This window comes from Bos taurus, chromosome 2 (assembly GCF_002263795.3).
Source record: "Bos taurus isolate L1 Dominette 01449 registration number 42190680 breed Hereford chromosome 2, ARS-UCD2.0, whole genome shotgun sequence".
NCBI lineage: Eukaryota > Metazoa > Chordata > Mammalia > Artiodactyla > Bovidae > Bos > Bos taurus.
Genome location: NC_037329.1, coordinates 63,476,772 through 63,481,253, shown reverse-complemented (window position 1 = coordinate 63,481,253; position 4,482 = coordinate 63,476,772). Strand labels below are relative to the sequence as shown.

At 42.6% G+C, this 4,482-nt stretch overlaps 1 non-coding gene across 1 annotated transcript; it reads right to left on the bottom strand.

Moving 5' to 3' along the window:
• Positions 1-1,007: 1,007 nt before the first annotated feature.
• LOC112443673 (U6atac minor spliceosomal RNA) lies at positions 1,008-1,133 on the bottom strand. Its single transcript, XR_003032082.1, has one exon. It is a non-coding gene; the product is annotated as a U6atac minor spliceosomal RNA (small nuclear RNA).
• Positions 1,134-4,482: the final 3,349 nt, after the last annotated feature.

Below are 4,482 nucleotides of genomic sequence, written 5' to 3'. Positions count from 1 at the left end.
CACAGGTTAACTTTGACCGTATCTTTCTTTTCCTTTGTTCAGACTAGTTTCAGGGAATTTGGGGAGGTGGGTTTGGGCACATGCACTTAGGGTATATAAGGTTTTCACAAAAACTGGTTGGGGTCCTTGGCTAAGAGGAGACTCTGCCTTGGGCCCACCGGTGCAATAAACTGCACTCCACTATCTGCATTGTACTTCTTACTGAGTTTGTTTTCTGGAATGCGTGGCTGCAATGGTGACTCTGGAGCTCCTGAGCACAAGGACTCAGTATTTGAGTCATGCAGGTTTAGTTGCCCCAGGTCATGTGGGATCTTGGTTCCTGGACCAGGGGTTGAATCTGTGTCCCCTGCGTTAGAAGGCAGATTCTTAAGCACTGAACTGCCAGGGAAGTCCCTAGGCAACTTTTTTTTTTTTTTTTCCAGTCAAGCTTTTAATGAAAAGATTATAAAATAATAGTTTCTCATCACTGTACGTTAAGACTGCTTACTCTGAAAGGATTTCTTTTAAAAAGAAGGAAAACGTGGTGCTTTCTATATACTAACATGGAAATTTTTCTCAAAAAATGAAATTTAAAAAAACCAGTATACAAAACAGTCAGTATAGTATGTTACCTTTTCAATGTGAGAGTAAGGAAGACAGAAATCTGTATTTGTATTTTCTTCTTTTGCTTTTCAAATCCTCCCACCCCCTCCCCACTCCTCCCCCTCACCCTACCACACCCCCACACCACACCCCCACACTACAAAACAATAAAAATGGTTACCTATTTGGGGTATGGTGGGACGATGGGGGATGGAGGCTGGGTGAAATTTGTGGAGCAGTGTCCAACTCTTTGCAACCCTTTGGCCTGTAGCCCACCAGGCTTCTCTGTTCATGGGATTTCTGAAGCAAGAATACTGGAGTGGGTTGCCATCTCCTTCTCCAGATCTTCTCAACCCAGGGATCAAAACTGCATCTCTTATGTCTCCTGCATTGCAGGCAGATTCTTTACCTGCTGAGCCATCAGGAAAGCCCCATGGTTAGATGCCATGAAGTAGGTGGCAATGCCTTGACCATATGCATGCTGTCAGGCTCCAGAATTTCTTCCATCCTTGTCAAGGGGAGTGCTAACCTTCTCTCCTTTCATACAACACATGGTACCATTTAAGACACAAACTTTTTTTTTTTTTTTTAATGTCAGATCTAGAGGTGGAAGCATCAGTGGGTCTGGGCATGAGAACAGCATGGGTAGAGGCAGGGGAGCCCTGAAGGCTGACAGTATGAGATGCTGTGTTCTCCTGAGACCTCACGTTCTCACACATCAGAACCTTGAAAGATGCCTGCCTACCATGGCCCCAGTTTACTTCAAGGAGGCTGACAGACAGTGAGGGCTAAAAGCAAATGTAACAAATTCCTTTGTTGGGTCAGGAAGATCCCCTGGAGAAGGAAATGGCAACCCCAGTATTCTTGCCTGGGGAAATCCCATGGACAGAGGAATCTGGCGGGCTACAGTCTATGGGATGTCGAAGAGTCAGACATGACTGGAACAAATTCGTTTAGGCCACCCCATTGCTAGGGATTTGGAATATTATACTTCCAGAACATGACATTCTTTTTTGTTTTAATTGAAGTGTAGCTAACTTACAAAATTATATTACTTTCAGGTATATAACATAGCAATTCTATATTTTTATAGACTTAACCCCACACCATTATTATAAACTATTGACTATATTCCCTGTATTGTACACGAAAACCTTGTCACTTACTGATTTTATCCTAACAGTTTGTACCTCTTAATCCCCTTTCCCTATTTTGTCCCTCCCCCACCCTGCTTTCTTCTATAACCATGAGTTTTTGCTCTGCATCTGTGAGTCTATTTCTGTTTTGTTATAATGACTCTTTTCTTTTTAAATTTTCTAGATTTCACATTATGTGAAAGGATTTGTCTTTCTCTGTCTGACTTGTTTCACTAAGCATTATACCCCCTAGTCCATCCATGGATATGAATGACATTCTTAAATTATTAACTATATTAATATTAAATATAACTAAAATACCACTAATCATTGATATATACTGACAGTGATTAATATTTACATAAATAATTCCATTGAATTTGAGAGAAGCAAAAGATAGAGCATCAACGGTACCTCTGTGTTTGTGCATAAACATATATTGTAGGTATGTGAAGTTTTTAAGGCATTTTCAGAGATATTTCTCACTCTGTGACCCTCTTTGTCCCTGGGGCTTTGAGACCGTGGGTCTCAATCAGTGTTTCAGGGTGGGATTAGCTCCCAAGCAGAGCAAAATCACAATGGATGTTGTTTTGACAAGTAGTTGGAAAACCCAGCATTATTTAGAAAGAAAGTCACATCTAAGATGCTTTCAACCTATCAGGCATGAAGATGGGAAGACCCAGACAACAGAATTTCTTCAGGAGTTGTAGGAAGGAAGAGGGGTAGAGACAAGGATTGTGAAGTCTTCATTTTTGGTACATTTCTGGAAAGCACAGGTAGTCTAGAAGCATCCAGATGAGTACGGAGGAGGCAGGGAACAAGACCTGACAGCCAGTGGCAGCTCCCACAGGTACAGTGGAAGAAGCATCCAGAAGATGTCCCCTGATATGGTCTAACATGTGTCCTCCCCATAAATACATATGTTAAGCCCTAACCTCCATGGGACACTCTTTAGAATTAGGAATTTTAAGGATGTGATTAAAGTTATTCCCAGTGTCCTTAAAGAAGAGGAAGAGACCTTAGGGAGGTACACACACAGAAAAGATGTCATATGTGGATGCAGTGAGAAGGTGGCCATCTGCAAGCCAAGAAGAAAGGTCTCACCAGAAACCAACCCTACCAGCTCCTTCATCTTGGACTTCCAGCCTCCAGAAATAAATTCCTGATATTTAAGCCACTCAGTATGAGGAATCCTGTTATGGAAGCCCAAGGTAATCAAGACACCTCCAAGCAGCCCCTCGGACCATTGTTGGATGGGCTGTCCCAGCACTAGCAGCAGGAGTTGGCTTTGTATGTCCCCCTGGTGTGACATGTAGGGTCTGAAAGGCCCTAATTGGGGTCTTGGAAATGCTTAAAGCCCATATGGCCCAGCAGAAGGCTAGGGACCTTCAAGATAGTTTGGAACTTTGAAATTGGATGTGAAATGTGGAAGCTAATGTCTGCAGCATAAATACCAGACCATCAGACCATCTGGACAATTTCATCAGTGCCAGGTCAGTGGTACCAGTCCCACACGTGCCAGTCCTGCCTCATTGTACAAGAACTCAGGGAGCGCCCAGAAGATGCCCTGTGTATGCAAGAGTCCCCATTTTCCCTCCACTGCTCAGGTCACCTAAGCCACACCCCTCTCCCCATCTGTCCAAGGAAGGGAAAGAAAGAAGGTGGGGAGGGGCAGAAAAGGAAAGGCAAAATTTACCCCCAAAGAAACAAAATTACCTGGAGAGTCTATTCAAACTATAGGCTCAGACTAAGACTGCCAGATTAGACTAAATTAAGTACCTTCTGGGCTACTCCCTCCCATAGGAAGGGACCTCATAGGAAAATCATGTCAGTAACAGGCAGATTAAGGAAAACACATTTTTCTGCACAGCTGAGTGTGATGAGTTGTCCATGTCTCCACTAGAGCTCTTTATGAGTACATGCATCTATGTGTGTGTCTGTGTATGCATATATTTTATATAAAACTATCTAGTGCCTTACAAGATGGGCATCTCACTCGACAGAGGGATTAAATGCTGCCTAAATTTTAGAAAAATTTTCTCCTGATTAAAAATTGCCCTGGGAAGCCTATGATAGCACTTTTCCATTTATGTCCAAAGCATTTACCATCTGGTCACATGTCTAACAAACTACAGCCTGAGGATACACTCACCTTTCCAACCAGGCAACACTGCCCCTCTCATCTCTGTGAAATCCTCCCCACCCCTTCACAGGGGAAAATCTCATTCCTTTGGGGCTATCCTGCTCGTACACTGAAGATACATGAATGGGACCCTTATCCTACTTGCGGCTTACCTTTCCCACAACACCCCACAGTACTGCTGGAAACAGACACATGATGGCTTATGAACCTGCTGCAGGTCAGTAATAACAAAAAGGAGAAATCGAACTGGGTGGTTAGATCCCCCCTTATGGCCCCCATTTTGGTTTTGCTTTTTGAAAGCAATTGCACCTATTTTACCACTGAGAAGCAATTCAAAACAAAACAGAAATGTTTTTTTAAAAAAAGACTTTTGTTTTTTAAGTTCTCAACAAGTATTTTTAGGCCCCTAAGCCTAATGAATGGGGAAACAATGGAAACAGTGACAGACTTTATTTTCTTGGATTCCAAAATCACTGCAGATGGTGGTGACGGGAGTCATGAAATTTAAAGATGCTTACTCCTTGGAAGAAAAGCTATGACAAACCTAGACAGCATATTAAAAAGCAGAGATGTTATTTTGCTAGCAAAGGTCTGTCTAGTCAAAGCTATGGTTTTTCCAGT